The 27,990-nt window shown below is 40.3% G+C and overlaps 1 protein-coding gene and 1 pseudogene across 23 annotated transcripts in view; both read right to left on the bottom strand.

Moving 5' to 3' along the window:
- Positions 1-25,669, bottom strand: part of EPB41L2 (erythrocyte membrane protein band 4.1 like 2) — a 227,599-nt gene extending 201,930 nt beyond the window's left edge. For 16 of the 22 annotated variants that reach the window (XR_007724781.1, XM_050786323.1, XM_050786317.1 and 13 more), the window contains exon 1: positions 25,488-25,669. The gene's annotated coding sequence lies outside the window, so the exon portion shown is untranslated. The remainder of the gene's footprint in view (positions 1-25,487) is intronic. The other 6 variants (XM_050786319.1, XM_050786327.1, XM_050786332.1 and 3 more) reach the window with 1 other exon arrangement.
- On the bottom strand, positions 32-25,001 carry LOC126952058 (inteferon-activable protein 208-like; annotated as a pseudogene). Its single transcript, XR_007724782.1, has one exon. The product of XR_007724782.1 is annotated as an inteferon-activable protein 208-like (transcript).
- Positions 25,670-27,990: the final 2,321 nt, after the last annotated feature.

Genomic DNA, 27,990 nt, shown 5'->3' with positions numbered 1-27,990 from the left:
AAATATAAGCAATTTAAGCAATATAATAAAATTTTAAGCGATTTTATCATAGTTATTCCCTATTCAATGCCTTAAATCCTTTATACCAGTGATGCAGAAAATAACTACCTCTCTAAAAACATATACTAGCATTTCTCATTTAAGAAACACCAAGCCTGTAGAGTCTTACATGGGACAATCCAGTGCAGCTTTTAATTGTACTAATTCACAATTCATTAATATCATGCATGAGACAGAAATGATGAATCAAATTATTCTAGTTGGCTATCACCATCTGGAAAATTCACAGAATAACTTTATTTACTGGATATAACAGTATTCACAGTTAAAGCAATTTCACACATTTTTTAAATGCTGGTTCTTTAAAAATAATTAATGGTCTACTTATAAAAATAATCTTGTAAAGTTATTTCACAAATCAAGCATGCCTCCTAACATTGAAAAGGAATACTTTTAACTAAAATACAGTATAATCTTTTATTTATGCTAAAATGTAAGTCACTGGTAAATAAATACAGAATTCCATAATACTTCTTTCATTCTTAGAGAAGAAATGGTTTTTCAAGGCACAGCATTTTGTTTTTATTAGTATGGTATGCAGCTGTATTATTTGTACTGCTGCCCAGCATTCAGTAAGTGTTCAAAGTATTTCAAACTGGCAATTCGTATTTAATGCTTAACAAAAGAGTCATGATAGTGACTATTGGGAGCATAAGGATAAAACTGAGCCACATTTATTCTGGGGGAAAAAACCTACAAAACTAAAAAGAATGACCATTTTCCACATTAAACTCTACATTAGGAAAAGAAAAGTCAATTTACAAAACCAACTTTTTTTTTAAGTGTCAGACAGTGACTTCCCAGAGGCTTAGAAACATGATAAAAGTATTATGTTATTCCATTAGAAAACAGTTCTTCACAAATTCAGTTATATATTTAAACTCTCGATGAAACCTCATCTGTTTACCCAAATCAGAGGAAATAAAGCTGTCTGCAGGAAACAAGACAGCAGCTTATTGATCCAGCATCACAAGGTCGACCTTCTCTCAACAGAATGTTTAGCTATGTTATGTTGGTATAAAAGGCAAAGGTTAGGACACAAACCCCTTCTCACTTCCTCTGGGTATGGACTTTGTAACTGTCAAATATGTGGGAACTCCTACATTTCCAAATTTCCAATCCTTTAATCCACGGCCCAGGAAACTATCAGAATAGGAAGAAAGCAACGAAGATGTTGTTTAAGACAAAATTTAACAACATGCAAACCCCTGAAATATTTTGTTCCAAAAATAATCAAATAGCAAAACAGTTTTATAGGTAGTAAAAGATCACAGACCATAAAATGAGAAGAGGCCTTAGAGATTATCTAACTTTACCCTGTTTTTCCATTTACTGAATTAGGGCCATAGTATCAAAGTTTTACCATGCTCTGCAGCACCTTCCTATAACGTAAATGCTTTCTGTGCCACAGTCAATGGAGATTTGATGTTATTCTCCAAAAGAAACATTACTGCCTTTAAATAAACATACTCCTTGCTTCCAAGGCCTGACAAGTTTGTGTCAAAAGGATACAGGAGCCAGTTTGAAGAGGATGGCCAAAGTTGGAACAATTTGAACATCAAAAAGAATGCCTGCAATTGACTGAAACACTGAATATATAAACATCCTTAAGTCAAAAATGATACTCAAAAAGAGAAACACAACCAAAGAAAAAAACTCGAGATAACTATTATGCCAACAGTTTATTCTGAAATTTGATAAAGGGGAAAATTAAGTATTTATCCTGCATTTCAAATAAAAGCCTGTATTTCACAGTAATCAAATAGCCCGCATTAATGAGGGAAAGCTATTTTGCTCAGAAAACTGCAACCTAATAAAATTGAAGAAATAATAAAACTTAAAAATTCCATTTTAGGGTATAGAGTGTTAATGTTGCGAGAGTTCTAGAGACTGGTTGCACAACAATGTGAATGTGTTTACTCCTACTAAACTATACACTTAAAAATGGTTAACATGGTGGCCGGGTGCAGTGGCTCACACCTGTAATCCCAGCACTTTGGGTGGCCAAGGCAGGCAGATCACTTGAGGCCAGGGGTTCGAGACCAGCCTGGCCAACATGGCAAAACCCCATCTCTACTAAAAAATACAAAAAATTAGTCAGGCATGGAGGTGCGCACCTGTAATCCCAGCTGCTCGGGAGGCTGAAGCATGAGAATCGCTTGAAACAAGGAGGTGGAGGTTGCAGTGAGCTGGGACTGCACCACTGCACTCCAGCCTGGGCAGCAGAACGAGACTCTGTCCCCCCCAAAAAAAAAAAAAGCTAAAATGGTTAATTTTAGGTATGTGTATTTTACCACAATTCTTTAAAAATCCCATTTTATCACCATTTTGCTATTCCCAAAGAGATAACTGATTCAGGTAAAATCACCAATGGATACTAACACTATTATGTCAAAGACTGTCAATTACCTATTTGTATGGTACCAACATCTCACTCCTCCCTCCTCCCAGATTACATGCCACTATCAAAAGGGAAAACTATAATTTTACAATGGGGAGATCTGTCATCACCTTACTCAATCTTAGCTTCACTAATAGTGAGATAACTGCATTATGTGGTTCCTGATACTAAGCAATGTAAAGCATACAAATTGGCTATGAAAATACTCTTACCAAAAATGTTTGTTCTGAATCTAATGAAGAATTTAGATCTAAATTCTACTTTACAGAAAATACAGAGTTTAGACGAATGATTTAAATACTCTTACATAGAAACAATTAAGCCAGCTAAGAAAAACAAAGATTCTCCAAGACCTGTAACATCCTGCATCTCTCTAACAGGTCACCATCATGAAAAGTGAATGAAAAAGGAAGGCGAAGAACTATTTTAGACTGTAAGCAACTTAAGTGACACAATCATAACTAAATGCAGTGTGTGCTCCTTGGCAGGATCCCAGTTTGCCAAACACACTATAAAAGACATCATGAGAATGACTGGAGAGACTTTAACATAGCGTAGATATTAGACAATATTGGAGAACTACTGTCAACTGATTCATATAATAGTGTGCTGGTTAAATGAGAAACAGTCCATGTTTTTTACAAATACATAACAAAAAAGTTAGGGCTGAAAATGTGATGTTTCATAATTTAAATTACTTCAGGAAAAAACATATGGGGAAAAAGGTAATGTAAGGAAATAATGTGTCTAGGCAATAATCATCGATGGCTGTTAAAAACCATTAGGCAAAAAAGCTTAATGGGAAATCAAGCTTTTCCCAACAGACTGATGGATGGATCAGTCCAGCTAGAAACACCTGAGCTCACTGATCAATCTTCATTCCAAAAAGAAAACTAATCCTATATTGTATCTCTTGATGGGAAGCAGTAAGAAATATACACTAATAACTAGGAAGGATTCTATACTCCTAACTCCCAGTTAATCTTGAATCTGAGTAAGCCTCAGACCTACTACCAATTTATAGGAAATTCAGAAGAGAGAAACATATTAAACAGCAGCACAGGCAGAGATGCAATCAACAAATTCCAGAATGTGGGAAACTCTAGAGAGCAAACAATAGAGTTTCAACAAATTAATTGAATATAGAACAAACAACACAGTTTCAATAAATAAACTGAAAGAAAAAGAAGAGAAACAAAGTACGTATTAAGATACTGTGTTCAAGAGACATATAAACCAAACATAATATAGATCTTATTTGGATTCTAACTTAAACCAACCGTAAGAGCATTTATGAACAACTGGATAAATATGAGCACACGTTGAATATTTGATAAATTAAGAAAGTAAGTTTTTTAGATGTAACAACAGTATTGTGGTTTTCATCTTTTTAATGCTTACTCATCACAGACCTATTTTAAAAAGTATGAATGAAGTCATATAATATCTGGGATCTGCTTTAAGACAATCCAGCATGGAACAGGGAACATGGGTTTGGAAGGTCCACAGATGAAAATTGGCCATATGGGAGTAATTAGTTGGAAGGCGGGTATGTGGGGATGCATTATTCTACTCTATGTTTGCATACACCTCCATTATAAAAAGTATTTTTTAAAAGAAACTCAGTAAGAAGGCAGGGAATGGCCGGGCGCCGTGGCTCACGCCTGTAATCCCAGCATTTTGGGAGGCCGAGGCGGGTGGATCACAAGGTCAGGAGATCGAGACCATCCTGGCTAACACGGTGAAATCCCATCTCTACTAAAAATACAAAAAATCAGTTGGGCAGGCGGCTGTAGTCGCAGCTACTCAGGAGGCTGAGGCAGGAAAATGGCGTGAATCCGGGAGGAGGAGCTTGCAGCGAGCCGAGATCATGCCACTGCATTCCAGCCTGGGCAATAAAGCGAGACTCTGTCTCAAAAAAAATAAAAAATAAAAAATAAAATAAGGCAGGAAATGAACCCTAATCCCAGCATCTTCACCTCACCATAGAATCATCTACTTCCTAGCAAAATGAATAATAGCCAAAAGACCTTAAAATAAAAACTAGCAAGATTTACCAGTATTAACAAAAGAAAGAAAAAGATGTAAAACCTATGCTACAAGCCTGATACAACAAATGAAAAAGTAGAGAAGATTACAGTGAATAGCAGTGTGACTTCATCTCCACCTCTTAATGCACTAAACATTAGGGGAAAAAGAAGGTGGTGGGGAAATGGACGGTATTATTCTGCCCTCTTTATTTATACACAGAAAAATTTCCACAAGAAGAAGTAAAAACAGATTAAATTCCTTCAAAGGATCACTATAGAACATTTATTTAATTTCCCACATAAATTGGTTGCTTTCTGATTTCACATTTTCTCACTTTTATCCTACTTCTAATTGTCAAGGAGTAACAGGGGGAAAAAAGAGTCACTAAGGATTCTTGCTTACTGGGTGAGAAATCTAACTAGCAAAACTAAAAAGTTTCCATCACTGTGCTAGAAAAATCAAGACTGATTTTACTGTAAAATGTCTCACTTGAACTGAAAACCTGGTTTGTGGTCCACGGAAATTACTAAGACAGCTGCTTTCTCCCTTTCTTTTTTGGAAATGAAGCTGGAGTAGAAATTCTTGTGTAATCTGTATTTGGATGTGGTGTTCGCAGAGGATTATTATCTTCCCAAATTTCTAAGTGGTTCCATCTGTTTTTAGGGGGAATTTGGCTTAGGCTGATTTCAAAAAATGAAGAACCAAGTAAGAAATCTGAGGCTGGGCAAGGTGGCTCAGGCCTGTAATCCCAACACTTTGAGAGGCCAAGGCGGGCAGATTACTTGAGGTCAGGAGTTCGAGACCAGCCTGGCAAACATGGCGAAACCCTGTCTCTACTAAGAATATAAAAAAATTAGCTGGGTGTAGTGGCACGATCCTGTAATTCCAGCTATTCAGGAGGCTGGGGCAGCAGAATCGCTTGAACCTGGGATGCAGAGGTTGCAGTGAGCCAAAATTGCGCCACTGTACTCCAGCCTGGGTGACAGAGTGAGACACTGTCTTAAAAAATATAAATAAATAAATCCAAACATCCTTACATTTAGCATTTAGGTATACTCTTTGAGTGGTTTTAAGAAAAACAAAACTCATGAAGTATTAACAACAACAAAAATTGAACCAGAAGCTGATAAAAAGCCTCTGCATGTACTACCAATTCACAGGATGAGGGCACAGGTTAAACTACACAAGGATGGAATCAGAAAAACAGAAATTGCAGGAAGGATAGATGACAATCCAACTTCTTCAACAACAACAAAAACTGCAAGGAAATATAAAAGAAAGAAGGGGACAGAACCGATAGATTAAAGAGAATTGAAGAGACCCATCACAATCGCAATGTATGTACCTAACTTGGATCCTGATTCAAATAAGAGACTATGAAAGAAACAAAGACAAATGGAAATTTGAACACAGTGAATATGTGATGACATTAAGGATTTACTGTTAATTTATTTAGATATTATAATGGTATTCTCAAGAGTCTCATCTTTTATAAATACATACCGAAGTCATGTAGATGGAATGATGACATGCCTGGGAATTGCTTCCAAATAATATAGTAAGAAGTGAAGTGAATAGAGAGATTGATGAAAGAAGGCCAGCCGTGAGCCGACAGCTGTTAAAGCCGAATGGTGGGAAAGGAACGGGGAGTAAATATGCTATTCAGTTTAGTTTTGTATATATTTAAAACTTCCTAAATAATGCTTTTTTTTTTTTTTTTTTTTTTTTGAGATGGGGTCTCACTCTGTTGCCCAGCTTGGAGTGCAGTGGTACAATCACCACTCACTGCAGCCTTGGCCCCCTGGGCTCAGGAGATTCTCCCACCTCAGCCTCCCAAGTAGCTGGGACCACAGGCACTGGTCACCATGCCGAAGTTTATTTTGTACCTTTTGTAGATATGGAGTTTCACCACATTGCCCAGGCTGGTCTCAAACTCCTGGGCTCAAGGGATCCTCCGGCATCAGCCTCCCAAAGTGCTGGGATCACAGGCATGAGCCACAGCACCCAGTCAGTAATGTTTTTAAAAAAAAAAAAAAATTGAAATAATGGAAATGGAAATAAATTAATAATGGAAATACAGTTAGCATATAAAATTCTTAAAACTTTTTACTTTAAAAATTAATTTCTAAAACAATTGAGACATTTTTGACAAAAAAGTAGAATCATGGTAAATAAAATTCAGAATCTTTTTCATCTTCAAATAACTTTAATCATCTTAAAATTTCAGCAAGTCACAAAATGGGAATCATAAAATCTTAAGACTTGGAAGACACCTTGGTGGTCACAAAGTTCCATCTCCCACCCAGTGAATCTTCCTCCCACCTTCCAACGGCTTGTTGTCTGGGTCCTTCGAGCCTTGGGAAAGCACTCCTTTCCAAGGCAGCCCCGTTCCATCGTCAGCCTGCTCCAACTGTTAAAAAGTTCTTCTGCTACCAGGTAGAAAAATTCCCTTCTCCAAATTTCTTAGTTTTATCCATGGAAAAAGAACTTTCAAATTGCAGCGACAGTCCATTAGTGAGTTGTGAAATTAAGTTAGTGGACTATTGACTGGAATTTTATTATTATCAAGTAGAAAAGAAAATCTCAGAGCACAATACACACAGTAAGGTTAAGAACTAATTTGTGAAACTTGTTTCTGTTATTCATACATATATATACACATACATACGTCCAGACTGAATAAAGGGTCAAGATGTAAAATTTATTTCTTCCAGCAGATTTTGTCAAAAACAAAATTAGAAAGGCAGTGCTCGAGTATTCAAAACATGGTGCTTATTATCAATATTTTATAATTCAGTGTCTTTAAAAAGAAATTATATTAAATAATTATATCTTAAACCAGCTCTCAACAAGCTATCCCCTCGTAAGTCTTATCCCTTCAGTTATTTCAACGGCTAGTTATTCAGGTGCTATAGTTTCTCCTCATCTCAACATCCCAGCAACCCTTCATGGATATGGTTTCCACTCATCTTTATTGAACAAATGTCTATTAGTGCACACTATGTACCCCTTAAAATGAAGTATCTAAATATTCTAAGTCAATGCAAAATAATCCATACAGCCCACATTCTACACAAAATATTTCATACATTTATTTAAAAACGATGAGATGCTGGCAGAGATTCTTCTAAGTCACCGAAGATCCAGAACTCAAGAGAAAGACTTAACCTGGAGAGAGATGTGAGTTAACAGATTATAATAGGTAAAGTCTTGGGTGATAAAAATTAGTCAGGGCTACGAATCAAAGGCTAACGATAGAACCCTGGGAAATACGAAAATTGAAAGGACAGTCAGAGGAAAAGAAGTCTGCAAAGAACAGAAGGAAAAGTAGAACAAACAGCCAAAACATGTCAGGAGAGACTCGAAGACTTTCAAAGACATCCCAACAAATTTCATGTTATTTATTTCAGCCCATTTTGTAGCTAACAAGACAATCTAGGTACAGCTTACTTGGTTTTCCCTACAAACTTCTGTGAAATCTGTGTATCTCATAAGTAATCCTTGTTTGTTATCATTAAAAATCACTGGCAAAAATATCTTGGATAGGAGATGACAAGGATTAAAATTTCGGTAACAAATACCACCAGAGATTTTTCTCCAAAGTTGTTTATAAAGATATAAAGATACTATGAAAATTTTATCAAATGTTTTGCCAAGATACAATCCCTGTATTTTTCTTTCTCTGTTTTTTTGTTTGTTTGTTTGTTTGTTTTTGAGACTGTGTGTGACTCTGTCACTACCAAGGCTGGGGTGCAGTGGCAAGATCACAGCTCACTGTAGCCTCCATCTCTGGAGCTCAAGGAATCCTCCCGCCTCAGTCTCCAAAGCTAATTTTTTTCTTTTTTTGGGGGTAGAGACATGGTTTCACTATGCTGCCCAGGCCAGCCTCAAACTCCTGACTGAAGCAATTCTCCCACCTCGGCCTCCCAAAGTGCTAGGATTACAGATGTGAGCCACTATGCCCCGGCTTTTTCCTTCTTAAAGGAAGGACACTTTATGATGAGCAACAGACATGTAAATTAGGATTTATTTCAGGGTACCTGAACCACCTAAGAGAAAACAGACACAAAAAGCAACATCATTTGACCACCGTCACACTTAACTGATGAGTAGACTGGGACTTGAGGCTAGAACAATTGTCTTTCTATCCTCTGCTCCTTTCAGAAACAAAAGGGAAAAAACAGTATCAAATACCTGGTTTGCTGAAATTCCGGTCACTGTAGATTTGGGATAAACTCCTACAAAAGTCTATACTTGGCAGTACTGACCAACAATGTCCAATATTCCAATAACACACCTGCCATTTCAAGGTACTCAAGGGGAGACAAATTTTCACCTTTCAATGGTACTGTGAACGACAGGCTTCAACAGGTCCTTTGTAACCTGTCAACATTCCAGAGGGACTCAACATTCCATTTCTTTTTTAAGTGGGGAGAAGGAAGACGGTAAGATGGAGGTTATCACCTTATCCTCTACATGCTGCCATTTTCCTGCTTCCCCTTTATAACTAAAGCTGGTAAAGGAACATGGTAGGATCTCATCAGTGCTTTCTAGTTTCTGAATGAAAACTCTCCCCCAATGATGAAATTACATCCTAATACAATAGTGTAGTATTGGCTCTGATTAAAGATAGCTACCCGTGAGGAGGCGAATGCAAATAGGATCGGGATTTGACGTAGTTTACATATTCTTAGGGATAATATAAGACAGTAGTTATGGCTATAGGCTGTGGAAGCAGACAGCCTGGGTTCAAATCCCTGCTCCACCATTAATTGGCTGAGTGATCCTGAGCAAGTTATTTCAAAATGCAGTGCCTCAGTTTTCTTATAGGATACTTAGGATAATAGTACCTACCACAGAGAGTTACTACAAGAATTAAATACATAAATATACGTAAAAGTGCTTATAGATAACCAGCATGGTGGCACACACCTCTAGTCCCAGGAACTCAAGAAGCTGAGACAGCAGGATCACTTGAGCCCAGGAGTTCAAGGCTGTAGTATGCAATGATCACATGTGTGAGTAGCCAGTGTACTCCGGCCCAGACAACACAGCAAGATCCCATCTCTAAAAAAAAATTTAAAAATAAAAGTGCCTATAGAATAGCGCCTGACATATATTAAGTATTCAAAACATGGTGCTTATTATTATCAATATTTTATAATTCAATGACTTTACAAAGAAATTATATTAAATAATTATATCTTAATTGAAAGTACAGATTAAAATATAAAATAAACTATCTTCAACATAAAAATACTGCCTGTTACTTAGGAAAAGCACTTCGACTATGAAGTGATTGTCAGGGGCAGCTATAATGCCAACAATTTACATAATGATTTCTAAATTAGTGTATCATTGATGTTTAAGGCATGTACCTTCCCTTCTATACTGCCAGACAGAACCATATACAAACAGGTTGCTTTGATTTTGTAACTGTGTAGTCCCATTAAAGTTCAGTCAGCTAAAAAAGAAGATTTTGCTTGGTCTAGTTCCAACATATTTCCACTAAACTATGTTAGGCAAAAGAAGGAAAGAAAGAAGGCAGGGTAGGAGGAAGAAAAGTTTTCATACAGGCGCGGTGGCTCACGCCTGTAATCCCAGCACTTGGGAGGCCGAGGCAGGTGGATCACGAGGTCAGGAGTCCAAAACCAGCCTGGCCAAGATGATGAAACCCCATCTCCACTAAAAATATAAAAAATTAGCCATGCGTGGTGGTGGGCGCCTGTAATCCCAGCTACTCAGGAGGCTGAGGCAGAGAACAGCTTGAATCTGGGAGGCAGAGGTTCCAGTGAGCCAAGATCACGCCACTGCATCCAGCCTGGGCGACAGAGTGAGACTCCATCTTAAAAAAAAAATAAAGAAAAGAAAAAAGAAAAATCTAAAAACAATAAAACATAATATAAACATAGGTAGGAGTCATAGGAAAAAAAAATATATACAACATCAACTTTAACATTACCTTGAGAAAATATGAGAATTTGAAGATCAGTTCAGATTTGGTTTAGAAATTGTTAGGGTTTTTTGCTGTATTTTTTATTTTATGTGCCTTGTTTTGGGCACTGGTTAAAGCATTCTCTGTGTCCACAATGCTACATTTAGGTGAAACCGCTTTCACTGACTAAAACAATATTCAGATATTTATTCCAAAAACATCACAACAGTATGTCACAAATGATCTACTTTCTGTTATTACACAAAATCAGTAATAAATATGAGCTTTATTTGGGAGACCACGAAGCACATGCCATGAAAAGGGAAGCGGAGGGAATCTCACGTATTCACAAATAAAATTATACGATGTTTGGAATTTGCTTCAAAATAAAGAGGAGAGTGGGTCAGGGAGTCAAAGGGAAATACAGATGAAACAAGACTGGTTATGTGGCTGGTAACTGTTGAAGCCAGGCGAGGATACGTGAGGTTCATTATACCAGTATTCTCTACTTCTGAATATATTGAAAAATTTCCATAGTAAAAAGTTTAAAACAATAAAACACTTTTCTGTAACTGATAATGGTACAGTCTTTCTTCCAAAAACACTTTGATAATCAGATACTATATGACTTTTAAAAAACAACCTAACCAAACATGGCTTTAGAAAACCTAACTGGAAAAAAAAATTCCTTAAAAAAAATGCCACATTATCCTTCACTGCTATTATGTGTTCTACACAGAGCAAGTAACACATAAATCATAGATCTATAGACTATTCTAGAATCTACCCTCTTTCGATTTAAGCTTGCAGCACTGAGGATGAAGGTGAAATGGCCTCAATTAGGTAGGAGCCACATCTGCACCACATATGCAGCCCACATCTACGGCTCTTCATTGCAGAGCTGCAACAGTTTAGAATATCTTCAACGTACCTTTATTTTCCTCCTGTTTTCGGACAGAGGGAGGTGGGGGAAGACGAATGTATTCACATTCCCATATGTGTGTAATTTAAAACAGACAATCTTGGCATTAAGGAAATCAAGACATAGGCTTTACTGATGTTGATTTTAATGGCCAAGATCCAGAAACAGTTCTGGTTACAAGTTCATGGATAAACTCTTGATTTCTTTGCAGTGGACAGACCCAACTCAGTACGTGACATTCTGACCTTTCCCACACACAACTTTTACCCACTTTATTAAGAAAAAAAAGTTTTCCTTTTTCTCCTTAAGTGAATTAAAGAAAATTTTCCAAGGAAGATGTTCATTTAGTAGCTTTTCTACCAGAGTCTAGAAGCAATTAAACAGAGTAGTGGGAAACAGTAAAAGATTATCATAATAAAAATGGTCCCCAAAAGCAAAGGCTGAATATGAACCATTGTCTAGCTTATAACCACTGCCACATTTGCTTTTCAAATACTTGTGGAGGCATTTGGCACCATTTTCCAATAATCCCATAGGACTTTTACTTCCTTGTTTTTTCAGTAGTATTTCAAAATGTTAACACATTTATTGAACTATTTTTGGAAGACCGAGCTCTGTCTACCTTCAGGGCTCAAGACACAAATATATAAAAGCTACAGGACATCCCTCTAGCTATAAAACTTGGCAGACTTCCTGAGTTTTCCAAGAAAACTTCAACTGGCAAAAGCGCACAGTGTAGAGAGAACAACTCTGGACATAAGAGACCTTGGCTGTGCCTGAAGCTCCATTAGTAACTGCTCCAGGACTCTGGTTAAGTTTCAACTCTTCACTTTTCTTGTCAGACCCGTGGCACAAAATTGTTTTAAAAATCAAGTGGGGGCTGGGTGCAGTGGCTCACACCTGTAATACCAGCACTTTGGGAGGTCAAGGAGGGCAGAGGTGATCTGCCCTCCTTGGTCAGGGTAGGGGGAAGAAAAGTTTTCATACAGGCGCGGTGGCTCACCCCTGTAATCTCAGCACTTGGGAGGCCGAGGCAAGTGGATCACGAGGTCAGGAGTTCAAAACCAGCCTGGCCAAGATGGTGAAACCCCGTCTCCACCAAAAATATAAAAATTAGCCATGCATGGTGGTGGGTACCTGTAATCTCAGCCACTCAAGAGGCTGAGGCAGGAGAATTGCTTGAACTCGGGAGGTGGAGGTTGCAGGGAGCCGAGATTGCATCACTGCACTCCTGCCTGGGCGATAGAGCGAGACTCTGTCTCCCAAAAAAAAATGAAAGACTCAAGTCATTTAGCATACCAACATACTCTGGGGAAATACTTTCCTTATCTATTCCCTGAAACATCTTCTACATTAACGCATAATAGATTTGAATTTCTAAATCTCTAAAACCCACTGGGCAACTAAATTAACCAACACTGATCACATAACAGGCATTAGATCATCCTGACATTTCCTCAGACCTCACAGTCACTACTGACCCACAACGACATTCAGAACCTTCCTTTTTGTTTTACCATCCCCAAAACCCATACTCAAAATCCCTAACATCCGTACCTTCACATTAATGTAAATCCCTAATTATGTCCCACCTAGTAATGAAATGAAATTTTCATCCTTACAGTATTTAACAGAACCTGCATATGTTCAAAGCTTACTGTAATCCCCAAATCATATTCAGACAATATTCTTTTATTTATTTATTTTTAATAGAGATGTGGTTTCCTCATGTTGCCCAGGCTGGTCTTGAATTCCTGAGCTTAAGTGATCTGCCCACTTTGGCCTCCCAAAGTGCTGGGATTATAGGCATGAGCAATCGTGCCTGGTCCAAAGGATATTCAAGTATATGTGTGAGAACAATATGTCTGTCTAAAGACAGACAAACCAATATACTCAATAAATCTAAACTAATGCTGTCACCTCCAATACACAGCAAAAACAAATTTGGTAAGTATGTATTGTTAAGTCTAGTTCAAGTATATAATATTTCTAAGAGTTTATACTGAACTAATCCTTGAAAGACCACAGGAAAAAAATATAACACATTTACTGAACTTTTCCTAGGAAGCAGTTTCTTGACCAATAACGTATCAATTATCCACTCACAGGCACCCTAGATGTTCACTCAATCACCTGACTTTTCCACCTCCCTCTATATAAATGAACTTCAACCCAGCAGCCGGCACGGGGAAACAAGTATAAATTTATTATGGCTGCAGTCCTTATCAAATGTGAGTACCATGGCAATCTTGTGGAATTTTGTTTTTAATCTATTTAAATTCCAAAATCCAATATATTTAACATAAGCTAATTTCTTCTTCCTCCCGGAACCACACTAAAATGACAGTGAGAAAAGTTTTCTTACAAGGAACAAATTCACAAAAGCAAAGCAAAAATAATAATAATAATAAAATAAAAAAAAACAATGGGAGGGGTCAGGCCAGCAGATATGTCAACAAAATTTTAGAAGATGGAAAGCAGATGTACAAAGTAACTGACTTAGCAGAGCAGAGGAAGCAGAAAACTGTTACTGTTTTGGTGGGGGCCTACAAGAAACAAGTTGATTGTTGGAAAAGCCCTGAGAGTCTGAAGATTTGGAGGTTCCAGGTACCTCTGAGGACTTAGGTGAGAGAAAGAGCATCCTTCAAATGGCTTCAAAAGATGCCTTCACAATTTGGAGGGAAAGTAATCACCTAATAGAATTCTATATACAACCAAACTGTAAGAGCAACCAAACTGAGAGTGGAGAAAGACATTTTAAGACACGCATGCATCAAGAAACCCACCTCCCATTCACACTTTTTTGGGCAACTACTAGAAGTCTTCATTAAGGAAATTAGGATGTAGCCTGTGCTGATGTTGATTTTTTCTCTTTTTTTTCCTTTTTTTTTTGAGATGGAGTCTTACTCTGTCACCCAGGCTGGTGTGCAGTGGCATGATCTCGGCTCACTGCAAGCTCCACCTCCTGGGTTCAAGCAATTCTCCTGCCTCAGTCACCCAAGTAGCTGGGACTATATAGGCAGGTACCACCATACCTGGCTGATTTTTGTATTTTTAGTACAGATGGGGTTTTGCCATGTTGGCCAGGCTGGTCTCAAACTCCTGACCTCAGGTGATCCACCTGCCTCAGCCTCCCAAAGTGCTAAGATTACAGGCATGAGCCACCACACCCAGCCACTGATGCTGATTTTAATGGCCAAGATTCAAAAACAGTTCTGGTTACAAGTTCACGGATAAACTCTTGACTTTTTGTCAGTGAACCAAGAAAGAAACATAGAGCGCAGAAAAAGAGGCAAAGGACTTCCCTGCACACAGCTACACAGCAGTTCTAGAAATAAAACCTGTTCAGGACGATGGAGGGCCCAGCCAGGAAGGACAGCTTTAACAAAAAAAGAAAATGGAACCAAAAGATTATATCATGTTTGATCCTACCAGCAAGAATTTCACAGTTTCTAAAATAGTTTAAAGCTGAACCAAGGATGGGTACAAAGAAAACAAAGAAAATAAGGAAAAGGATAAGGATCAGGATAACTTCAGGATAAAACATAAAGTTGTAAAAGAAAGTACATGTAATCAAAGCACTCAGCTTTGGTATATATAAGCTGGAAAACAGAAGAGGGGAGGAAATGGGAAGGAGTTAGTAAGGAAGCTAACTAGAGGTAGAAAGTCAAACAGGTATTACATGTAAAATGTAAAAATCAAGAAACAGGAGTAAGCAGACCTCAGCAAGGTAGCAGAAGAGGCTTTTCTAGTGCTTCTCTGCCCCACTCGGCCTGCTAACCTCACCCCTACAGAAACATCAATTTGAACAACTATCTACACACAAAAATATAAACTTTTTTTTTTTTTTTTTGAGGAATTTCACTCTCACTGCCCAGGCTGGAGTGCCATGGCACGATCTTGGCTCACTGAAACTTCCACCTCCTGGGTTCAAGCGATTCTCCTGTCTCTGCCTCCTGAGTAGCTGGGATTACAGGCATGAACCACCACACCCAGCTAATTTTGTATTTTTAGTAGAGACAGGGTTTCACCATGTTGGCCAGGCTAGTCTCGAACTCCTGACCTCAGGTGATCCGCCCACCTCAGCCTCCCAAAGTGCTGGGATTACAGGCGTGATTCGCCGTGCCCAGCCACTAAACTTTTAACAAATAATAAAACATAAAAATATTTCTGTCACTTTAAAAAAAATCAGAGAAACAAGAAAATCATGTTATTTAGAGACAAAACACCAGAAAATAAAACCAAAACTAGTGAAAGTAGCTGTGGCAGACTGTCACAGTTACTACTTGAGACCATGACTACAACAGTTGCTACTGTTAACTACTTGAGACCATCATTCGGAGACTGAACAAAGGGACGAAGGGACAAACGTGGAAATGATAACAAAAAACAAAACAAACAAAAAAAAGAAACTGTTTTAAAGGAAGGGCCAGGGGAAAAAGAAAAGAGCTCCCTGCTTCTAGTGAGCAAAGGCAGACCCCTGAGCTTCCACAGCCCTTTCTATTTATTGGGTAACAAGAGCAGGGAGGAGGAGGTAACGATTGGTCCACTGCTTAATTGATCACAGGTTCGTATTGTTACTAACAGGCTTCACATGTACCTAATCACAAGAAACACTGCACTTGGGGCGTGACTGCCCTCAGCATTCCTTCTGGGTGGCATATGCAGTTTGTCAGTTTGCCAACATTCTGCATTTATGAGAAAGTTTGCTGCTTACTCCTATAGCCTCCAGTGGTATACTGAATTGATCACGACCCTCATTCTTTCAACCTCCAACATTTCTCCCATTTTGTTTTTGAATTAATTGAGAAAGGCAACTACAGCCTGTGCAGCCCTTAATTGCCGGTTGGTGGTCCAGCTGATCTTACAGACACACAGGAAACCATGGCCAGCATGGCCACAAACATGGAGTCAGTGGTCTCTGCCTGACCCTGACACTCTAAGTTTCTCAGCCTCCTGCGTAGTTTTCTTTATCCGTCCCCATGTCATGGGAGTTGATGTCAGTGTGACTCCAGTCGGTCCTCTGTTCCAACTTTGCATTCAGATTCAACTGGCTCATGGCTTGTACTAGGGGAATCAGGCCTGTGGCTGGAATCCACGGGTATCTCCAATCTTCCATTCCATGGTCACACACACCTTGAGGGCACCCACACAGTTTGTTCATCTCCTTATGTTGCCGCCGGCAGACTTGTATTGGGGTTTCTCGTTTGTCTGGTTGGTTTTAGTTTTTTCTGTTCCAGCAGACCTTCCTCGTTCAAGTCCCTGTAGGACCCTGTCTCCATCTGTCTCTGTCTGTCCCTGCAAGTTTCTGCTGGCTTCTGCTAGTCTCTGCTAGTCTTTACCTATCCCTATCTTTCCCTGTCTGTTCCTATGGTCCCTGTTAGTTCCTCCAAGTTGGTGCAAGTCTCTATCTTTCCCTATCTGTCTCTGTTTGTCTCTATTTATCCCTACTTATCTCTATTTGTCCCTGCAGGCCTCCTCAGGTCCCTTCAGGTCTCTTCAGGTCTCTGTTTGTCACTGATAGTCCCTGTTCGGGCGCCACTTGTGGCAGACTGCCACAGTTTCTACTTGAGACCATCACTATGACGGTTACTACTGTTACTACTTGAGACCGTCATTATGAGACTAAATGAAGGGATGAGCGTGGAAATGATAACAACAACAACAACAACAAAAACCACAACAGAAACTGTTTTAAGGGCCAGGGAAAGAAGAAAAGAGCTCCCTGCTTCTAGTGAGCAAAGGCAACCCCTGAGCTTCCACAGCCCTTTTTATTTATTGGGTAACAAGAGCAGGGAGGAGGAGGTAATGATTGGTCCACTGCTTAATTGATCACAGGTTCGTATTGTTACTAACAGGCGTCACATGTACCTAATCACAAGAAACACTGCACTTGGGGCGTGACTGCCCTCAGCATTCCTTCTGGGTGGCATATGCAGTTTGTCAGTTTGCCAACATTCTGCACTTGTGGAAAAAGTTTGCTGCTTACTCATATAGCCTCCAGTGGTATACTGAGTTGATTACAACCCTCGTTCTTTCAGCCTCCAACAAGTAGTTACCTCAGGGGAGCAGAAATCTGTCAAGAAGGGAGCTAGGGCACTAGTCTGCTGCTTTTCTTCATAATCCCTACAGTACTACCTGACTTTCTAAATCATATAAAGCACCCCAGGGAACGCCATTTGCACTTTAAATGAAAGCAAAAAGTGCAAAACCACAGGAAAGGCAGAAACTAAAGGTCGAGGGAGAGCCACATTTTATTCCGATGTGTTTTATCCTCTGGTATACTTTTCTAATATTGAAACATCAGGCTAGAAACATTACTCTAAATGTTTCTAGTCTGAAAAACTAGATGAAGGGTACTCCCTGTTCCAGCATAATTCAAGAATCACACAACTAACAGTAGTACTCAGGTCTGCTTCATAATCATACCTTTACACAAAAAACTAGATGGGTGAACCCAGTCAGGAAAGCAAGCCTGTCTTTCATAAAAGTTAGACACTGCAAATGCCAACAAATTCCAAAAAACATCAACTTCTACTGAGTAAAAACAACAAACAATTAAAAGCAATAACTGGAACTCACAGAAAAAACAAGGGTTTTAGCCATACACAAGCTGGGTGCCCTTGAGCCATTTATTCAATTTTTAAGCCTCAGTTTCTCATCCATAAAATGAGCACACCAGCTACTCCAAGACAGTGCTGCAAAAAAGGAGCAGGGTTATTAACATATATAAAGTACCAATTACAGCACCTGGTGTATAGTCTGTGCTACAAAACCATTAGCTTCCTTATTATTTTTTTTTACATGTTTATTGATTATCAATGCTTCACGCCTTACAGGATTACTTACGATGGAACCTAGAACAAAGCTAGAACTGAGCATAAAATGCATGCGTCAGGGACAGGTTAAGCAAAGCAGCTGATGCGTGACAGCACCAGAAGCAACAGACCCAGTGGACCCAGTGGGCCCAGTGCTACACCATCATCCAGTTTTTCTAGCCTAAAATAAAAATATTGAATAAAATCCGATTTCTTAATGTTGGCAACTAACAAGTTAAAACACTATGTTGCTAGAAATTATGTGTGCAGGTATATTTCACACAGATTTATAAAGGTTACATTTTAATGCCATATGCAAAGGTTTAAACATTATCAATAAAAATTCTACTCACTAATAGGCTTTTTTCAGCAAGTTTACTGTGGTTATAGAGAGAAGTTATAATAGAGCATATGCACACAATTTTACATTTATAATCAGTTACCTCTGGCAACATAACAAAAAAGACTACATTATCCCTGTGTTATTGAAACTAGATCCCAACTGTTTTGCCATATATATGTTCTTTTGTAAATTACCAAAAAGAATGAAGACAAGAGTTTCTAAAAGCTCAAACATTTATAGACACTGGACTGAAATTGTTAAAAAGTGGTTTTAACTTGTGATCACCATAGGAAATTACCATTTCATATCAAACACTGTACTTCCACACAGATAATTATTCCTGACCACTGCAAGAAATCTGCTTACTACATATTCACCAGTAACCAACCCACTAGGTCTTTTCTTAACCTAGTAATTTTTACAGATGCCAGGCACTCTGTGAAGCATTTTATAAGCATTAGCTCATTTAATCTTCATGGAACTCTGAGGTAGGTATGATTTTTAACCCCTTACTACAGGAAATGAGGCTTTAAGAAATAATTTGCCCAAGATCACAACGGCATATGTGGCAGTCTAACCAGCATCAAATAGTGTAGACATGTTACTGATCCCTTCTAATCAATATTCCATCAAAGAAATTTGTGAGGAAATAAATGCACATTCATTAAGTTCACAGGTAAGAATATGAGTGGCCAGAATTATATCAGAATTCAGTTTAACCTTGACAGTTACGTAAATGGGGGTCAACTAAATGAATTCAAATAAATGGAAAGAAATACAATGGGGGGTAGGGGAGAATAAATGATGAAAAGAGCAATAGGGTGAAAAAATGAAAAAGAAGAGAAAAACAAAAGAATGCTCTTAAAACATCCATCTTCTAATTTCGAAAATAAGAACTGAAATATCAGTTCTCAACCTTTTCTGTTTCCCAAAACCCTTTCAAAAACCGCTCCTAAAGTTCTCTTTCTCCCTCAAACCTGTCTCTCTCATCCACTTGTGCACACACACACACACAGATGCCACACACACACAGGAGAGCACGTACATGGGAGCTCAATACCTCACTTAGTCTCAGGCAGTTTATGCACCCGTGAGGCCCAAGAACCCCACTCTCCCCCCCAGGTCAGGAGTCTGAACCAAATTATCTCCAAGTTCCCTTCTGGCCCTCGAGGTAAATGAATCTAGGGTGAAAAACAAGTAGCTTCTGGACAAAAAGAGAAAGAAACAAAGAATTATGGCAGAGTGTAAATCACATTTTAATTTTATGTATTTAAGCTACTGGGATATGTACATATATTGGTAGAATGTAGGAAACTATGAAAAATGTGAGTAAATTCAGCACTGTTGTTACAATGGCCCAGCCCTGAAGCCCATCAGCAGGTCTGGAAACTTGATTACAAGAGCTTGGAAAAGGTGACTTCAGAGCTGGTAATCAGACCTATATGACAAGTTTTTTAAAACCACAATTATTCTGGAAAAAGGCAACTGAAGGGTAACATAGGTCTTTAAGTCTCTGAAAATTCTTTCTTGAAGGTTGATGGTGAGGCCCTAAGAGCAAAGCAAGAGGAAACTGGTCTCTTCAGAAAGATTTGGTTTAAATGCATGAACTACCCTAACTGACCTAGGCAATAAGGTCCTACAGATGAACACTGACAAAACCACTTTGGGAGCCTTTCCATGCCCTCCAGTTCCTAACCTGGGAAGAACTAAAATTATCCCCATGATGCCGGATTTAGTTATCTATGCAAAATGTCAACTTGGCTATCTAAAGCAAAACCTTACTTAAGATACAGCTCAGATCTCAAGAAAAGATTGTTCTTATCCTTCAATTTATTCCAGATTATTTGGGAGATAATCTATGTACTTTTTGACTTTATGGCTCTAATATGCTAGAGTGAAAATATGCAAAAGTCAGAGAGGTATCTGTGAAGTGAAAACATGTTTTGATTTTAAAGATAACTGAGAATATGAAATTAGCTCAATTGCAATCTTTGAAGAAAAAAAATCCAGAAGCAGTATGAATGCACTCATAGATCACATGAAATCTAATCCAATGCCAAGGGGTAAGAGGTATCACTTTGAAATAAGAAAATTCAGAAAGCTCTGAAATTCTAATTAAAATTAATACTACCCCAACACCACAGAAATACACAGATTATCTACTCTTCTAGACATGAAAAACATGCATCTAAGAAACTTACAACACAGATCCGAAGCCAACCACAAAACCAGGAGAAACAATACCAGTGGTTAGAAAAGCAAATCCTCTAAATGAAATATTACCGACATGATATTTCTACATGAAACATTACCCATTTCTACGTCAACTCTATCAAACAATCTTCACTAAAGATTCTTCTCCTCTAATATATTAAAGGTTCAATGAATTAATGCATCAAATATTTATTAAATACAATGAGTAGGTGCTTCACATCACGAATACATACAATATTCCCTTTCTCATATGAAATACACATACATACACATACTTTATAGAAAAAGCTACCAAAATCCATTAGCTATAACTATAAACCGGCTGGGCACGGTGGCTCACACTTGTAATCCCAACACTTTGGGAGACCAAGTCGGGTGGATCACTTGAGGTAAGGAGTTCAAGACTAGCCTGGTCAACATGGTGAAACCCTGTCTTTACTAAAAATACAAAAATTAGCCGGGCATGGTGGCACACATCTGTAATCCCAGCTACTTGGGAGGCTGAAGCACCAGAATCACTTGAACTGGTAAACTGAGGTTGCAGTGAGCCGAGATCACAGTCACTGTACTCCAGCCTGGGCGACAGAGTGAAACTGTGTCTCAAAAACAAAACAAAACAACAACAACAAAAACTATAAATCATTTCTAGATGATAACTGAGATGATTTATTTCTTTCCTTCTTGGCTTCCCTGTAACTTCTTCTTTTTCTTTTTTTTTTTTTTTTTTTTTTTTTTTTGAGACGCAGTCTCGCTCTGTCGCCCAGGCCTGGGTGCAGTGGCGCAATCTGGGCTCACTGCAAACTCCACGTCCCGGGTTCAGGCCATTCTCCTGCCTCAGCCTCCCGAGTAGCTGGGACTACAGGCGCCCGCCACCACGCCTGGCTAATTTTTTTTATTTTTAGTAGAGACGCGGTTTCATGGTGTTAGCCAGGATGGTCTCCATCTCCTGACCTCATGATCTGCCCGCCTCGGCCTCCCAAAGTGCTGGGATTACAGGTGTGAGCCACCACACTCGACTATAACTTCTAAATAACTCTAATAGCTAACTTGGAGGCTATTTCCCTATAGTTAACGACACCAGGCATTGACTCCATTTTAGATTTTAGTCCAGGGCACTGCCCACGCAGAGAAATGCTACAAATCGTACAATATCAAGTTGCTGGTTTATGCCAAAACATGGCATCCCAAAGGATGTTCTGTCTAGAAGGTGACAGAATCACATACAAATCTTCTGTTTGCTCAGACATTCCAAAGAGATTAGAACTGTTTGCATGTTGAGAGGAAGAGACTAGGGCTAAGAGTGGATCTGCTGACTCCTAAGGGTTCAGCCCTGAGATTCCAAGATTCTATAAAAGAGCAGTAAATTAGGGTTTGGCTACTATTTGCTGACTACGAAAGCCAGCATAAACATTTACTTGAGGCTTTGAGATCTGTAAGGGTACCCAGTGGTTAGGTACAGTAATTCTGAATCTGAAAAAAAAAAAAAAAAAAAAAAAGCCCACTGGAAATGTTTCTAAATAAAGGTGGGATGGAGGAAGGAGGTAGGCACATTTCTTTTGTTTTCTCCAAGTAAACAATACAGATTTTAGAAATGCAAAATGTGACTCAGTGGTATTGATCTCTATAAACTGTTTATTTGCCTTATAACACTAGTAGCAAGTCATACTTTTCAATAAAAAGTCCACACACAGCTTTCAGACTACTTCAGTTCAAAAAAGAAAGAAAAGAGCCCGTGTCTTCAGCTGGGATTACAGGCGTGCGCCACCATGCCCGGCTCATTTTTGTATTTTTAGTAAAGACAGGGTAGAAACAGAAACAAAACAAAACCTTCAAAAATATTTAGCATGCTGCAATATAAAATATAAACCCCACATTCCTAAATGAAATGGCAAAGATACAACCTTTGTAGTTCACTGGCCACAGTAATATGAGAGGGGTGATTCAGGGCAGAACCTGATGTTAAACATAACTGTACAATATTACTAATTACAGAGAAATTGTACCAATAAATATTTTGGTTGTGGACTGCTTTGTCATCTTTGCAAGTATTTTTAGTTGAAAGCAAGTGGTTGGGTAGTACACGTGGACATGGTTCTGATTTTTAAATACCTATTTTTACTTTCTGGTCACTGGTTAGGTTTTTTAAACTCAATTCCTTAGAAGTAGTAATTTGGAAAGGGTAAGCCACAAGAATGTTACGTTAAGAAGCCAAGGATCTAACTAGCTCAGCAACTCAGATCAGCACAAAGCTCATTTGGAAACCTCCAAGTGCTCGCATATCTAACGATGGACCCAGGCAGTCAGTAAGTCTTTAAGAACACGTATGAAAGTGAGCAAACTGCCCTAAAGCTATCTCCTGAAATACAGCAAAAGATATCTGAATTTCCTTCTTTTATATTTAGATAGTTATTTTTTTGGTGGCTTCTCTTCAGATTCATCCCCTAAATTAAATTTGCTTCTTTCTACTTGGACTTAAATTTCAGATTTGAAGCATACATACCCAGTTGCTACAAAATGCTCCCTGGCAGTTTACGTTTTTTACCAAAGTTAGGAAAAATTTTACTGAAATTATAGCTTTGTTAACTGATTTTTTAAATCGCTTTTAATCTTAACAATCACCATCCAATGTAAATATCAAGAGTTCGAGGGACGTGGCTCAATTCATCCACAAATTTTCTTTCGAAGGTTTTTGCAAAAAGTGCTCTTAACTACTTGGACTAGTGGTGAAAGATTAAAGAACTGTTATGACTAGGTCTTTCTTACAGAGGGATGTTTTAAAAGGAAAGAAACCGTCCCTTCCCGTTACGCTAAATGAGCAGCCTCTTGTTCTCAGCAGTCTGTCTGCACACAAGACCACTACTGACTTCAGTGGGAATTCTGCCCAAGAAGTGAGGAAGACAGGATAGGATTAAATTAGCGCTAAATCCACACCATTGTTCCAAGCCATTACCAGTTGTACAGTTCTCCAATAACCTCCCAAGAATAGATATCTGAAGTTTGATGGTAGTTCTTAAATTGAATTAAAAGAATGACCACTCGAGCTCTGACAGGTGACACAGCATAGCTCTTTAAAAGTTGCGTCAAACTCACAGCCTGATGGATGTACCCCGTTGGCCCTTATCACAATTCAAGATTGCATTGCAATGTAGCCCCCATCAGCGGCTGCAACAGCCACCCAGTGATTTCTCACAGCAATGAGCCTGCAAAGGGAAACTGAATAGGATTAAGCACTATTCGTTCCCCACTGAAACCTGTTCAAAGCTTGAGAATTCTAAATCCTAGCCCTTGCAGCATAGAAATTGACTCAGTTTCCCTCAAGTGCTAAGCCCAAGGTGAAATGTGACAGAACACCAACTGAAATGCTAATTCTCAAGAGCATTATAAAGAGACCACAGAAATAAAGTATTCAGTTGAAAAAAAAAAACAATAAAAACGGGGGGTGGGGAGGAAATAAAGACTGAAGAAATGAGGGGAAAACCGCAAGTCTTTTTTTTAAAACAGCTTAAATAACAGTAACAAGAGGAACAAGACGCCTGGCACACACACACCATTTCAGAGGCAAGAAGTTCAAGACACTGGGGAAAGATGTGATTCAGAAAAGTGAAAATATAGCCACAGCTTCTCTAGGTTCCACCATCCCTCCCAACCACCCAGGGATCTTAAAATTAGGGGCAGCTGTGGTGTTGATGGGGCAATTCAATGAAAGACTACCCGGGTCAGTAGGGAGGGCTCCATACCCAGACCCCTCCCCAAAATAATAGACTCTAGGCAGGAGTTCTTCTCGCCAAACCTCATTTTATTTAAAAAAATAAAAATAATAATAAATAAATAAACTTGACCTCAGGGGAGGTGAGCGATCTGGAGAAGCATAACTGATGTCCTACCACAGACGTCAGGCTGCTGGGGGCAGCGTCTGCGCCTGGGGATGGGGTCCCCAGACGCCGACTTCAACCCTGTCGCGCTCCTTTAGGTTCTCCTCGTCCTTCCCCGCTGCTCCCCTAAAAATGCTCCCAACCCTCGGCCCCCAGCGCGGGAGGAGAGAAAAACAAGCCACGATGGTGAGATGGCCTGGGTGTGGGAACTGTAACGATCCGAGCACGAAACACGCGTCCCTCTCCGCAGCTCCCAGACGGCGCAGGCGGCAGCTGGGGGCGCGGGCGCAAGCCGACGCCGGGCCCGACCCGCACCGCGCGTGGGGCTGGCGCGCCGCCCTCGCCCGGCTTCCCACGCGCAGTCCCCACGCGCGCGGCCGGCCCGCGCTTCCCCTCCTAAAACCCTCCTCCTGAAGGGCGACGCGGCGGCCGAGCCCCTCCCCGCGGGGGGGATGGAGACGGATTTCTCCCGCTGCTGCTCCACGGGGCCCGGACGCGTGACCTGAGCCCACGGCACCCCGGGGGGGACGGCGTCCTCCCCGTGCCCCCGCCTCTCCTGGCTCCGCCAGGACGCAGCCCCGGTCCCCCGGAAGAGGGAAGAGGGGGACCGCGGGGAGCAGCGAAGCCGGGATCCGGCTCGGAGCAACAGGACCCGGACCCCGGGGCAGGAATCAGGTCGGGCAGAGACCGGGAGGGAAAGGAGAGAGGGAGCCTCAGAAAATCCCAAAGCCGGGCCCCCTCTCCCCGCCCCCCATCCCGGTGGGACCGTCCAGCCACCGCTTCCTGCCTGGGATCAGCTTCCCAGCTGCAGCCAGAGGAAAAATCTGAGCCGCCCCTGCAGCCCCACACTGACGAGTTGCCCGGCCCGTGCAGCCCCGCACGCCTCCTTACCCCGACGCCGCACCTCAGGAGCTCGCTCGCCGCGGGGACCCGTCCCTCTTCGGTCCCAGCCGCCGGCAGCCGCGCCTGCCTCCTCCCTCCGCTAGGTTTCAAATTGAAATTCCCTGGCTGGGGCCGTCAGAGGACTCTGAGCGCCGGCCCCGCCCCCTTGCGGCGGAAGCCCCTCCCGCGCCCCCGCCGGACGAGCCCCCGGCGCGGAAACCCCCGCGGGCGGTCCCGCCCCCGACGCCCAGGCCCCGCCCCTGCGCGGGCGGGAGACCTTTCCCGCGGGATTCGCTGAGGGCTGCCGCGGGGACCCGGGGCTGGAGGACGTCCTTCGCCCTCAGGGCAGCCCGGATGATAGCTAATGCGCCTGGGCAAGGCGTTCTCAACTGCGGTTCCTGGCCTTAAATGTCCTCTTAACTTTTAAAAGTTATTTATTCAAAGTGCATTCGCTGACTAAACCTTCATTGAGCGCCTTCGTAGAGGTAGACAGTGGAGCAGAGCCTGGAGATGCAGAATAAGGAAAACCGGGTCTCCCTCAGTCTAGAGTGGAAAAAGTGCTTTCACAGAAAGGGCATTGAAAAGGAACCATTTTTTCTTCCTGTGGGAAGGACAGGAGGGGTTGGGGAAACCCCGTGGAGGAAAGGCCTCCCCAGAGTAAGTAGGATTTCTCCGGGCAGAGGCCTGGGAACCTGGATTGCAGAGCATGACCACGGGTGAAGAAGAGTCTGGAAAAAACCTAGTTTGGGGCTAAATTGTGGAAAGCCACAAGCGCGCGCACACACACACACACACACACACACACACACACACTACCCTTCTGGTTCTTTTGTACGATGAGGTCAATATGTTTCAGATTCAACATATTTCATCTTTTCTGAAGGTTTGCGCGTCAAGCTGGTGTCAACGTGTCCAGCTCACTGCCTCCAGCATCTGCCTCACACACACCTCTTGTCCTTTTTACTCCTCCCTCCTTTATTGAGGTCTTTAGTGATTCCACCACAGTCACAGCTAAGTCTCCCTTTCTTTCCTAAACAGAACCTTTTCCAAAATTAACAATGTCAAATGAAACCTCAGTAACAATACCTTCTAGTTAACGAAATACATTCACATATTTTATTATCATTTGATCCTCACAATTACCCTACGAAAAAGGCAGGCACGTATTAGCTCCATTACATCAAAAAGAGTTGGGAAAATAAATTATTTGTCAAGGTCCTTCTAGTAAATAATCCAAATAATAATAGTTAAGGCTGATTGTGTGCTTTATGTGCTAGGCATTGTTCTAAGTCCCTTACATGTATTAATTTACTTAATCACAATCCCTTATGCTAAGTATACAAGTTAAATTTTATAAGATGTGCTAAAACAGAGCAGAAATCTGATTAGACAGCAATTCTGGTAAAGGAGACCTGGAAATTTAATGAGAAAATACTATTATTTTCTCATAATAAGAAATATGCAGCAGATTTACAACAAAACTAATGAAACAAGCCAGGATCTCTCATTTTCACAAGACTTGAAACTAACTTTATAATTTTGTATTTCATTTTGTGTTTTTTAAAGAGTCCCTAAAGTCATATAAGCTTTTGGGCCCGTAAAACATTGATCCACTCTGATGGAGTCCCTTTAAAATGCTAGTGCAAAATAACATAAATATAGGCATAATTAATTAAATACAATGCCCTTCTCATAAGAAAGGATATGCCTCCTATACTCTCTGTTGAAGTACATGAATCTCTCCTATACACCACATTTTAAGAAGGAATTTTTCCCTCCAAAAGAAAATATTGAAACCTGAATTATAACCATAAATGCATGACCTTGAAAATGTGGGAACCAGCAAATTTAGCCTAAAGAGACGATTAAAGGTGATGAAAAGGTTGTCAAATGTCTAAAGGCTATTGTGCGGAAGAATTGAACTCTGTTTTTGGACACAGCCTTACATAGCCCTAGCATTTTAATGGAATGGAACAGATTCAGTGAGGACCTAGCAGGAACTGAGGGTAGAAAAATCAAGTCCCAGGAGCTATAAGGAAGTGAAAAAAACTGATGGAAGGTGGCATCATAGAGATTTTAGCAAACAACAGGTGGTAGTCCAGACAACCAGGGAAGTCTAACAAGAAGAGAAGAGGAGTTTGAACAGAAAGAAGGACAAAGTCCTGGAATAGGTGATATTCAAAGACTCAGGCAGGTGGAAGTACTGTCAGGACTACCAGGCTGCAGTTCAAGGACAGAATGTTAATCCCCAGGAAAACACACTAGAAAGAACAAGATTGAGTCTTCCCACTAGACACACCATAGTAACAGGCAAAGGACTGACGCAGAGAACAAGACAGGAATATAGGTACTAGTCCTGAGAGCTACCACATCCAAATGTACCATAATAGCCTCAATCCTGGGCACTATCTGCAAACATAGTTAGTTTGGAAGTATGGACTAGAAATGTAGCCAGGACTTCCTTAGTGCCTTTACTCACCAACTCACCCCCATAGGCATGGCCCCTGGAAAA

This window comes from Macaca thibetana, chromosome 4 (genome assembly GCF_024542745.1).
Source record: "Macaca thibetana thibetana isolate TM-01 chromosome 4, ASM2454274v1, whole genome shotgun sequence".
Taxonomy (NCBI): Eukaryota; Metazoa; Chordata; class Mammalia; order Primates; family Cercopithecidae; genus Macaca; species Macaca thibetana.
Note: the sequence above shows the minus strand (reverse complement) of the source record. Positions and strands in the feature narration are given on the sequence as shown.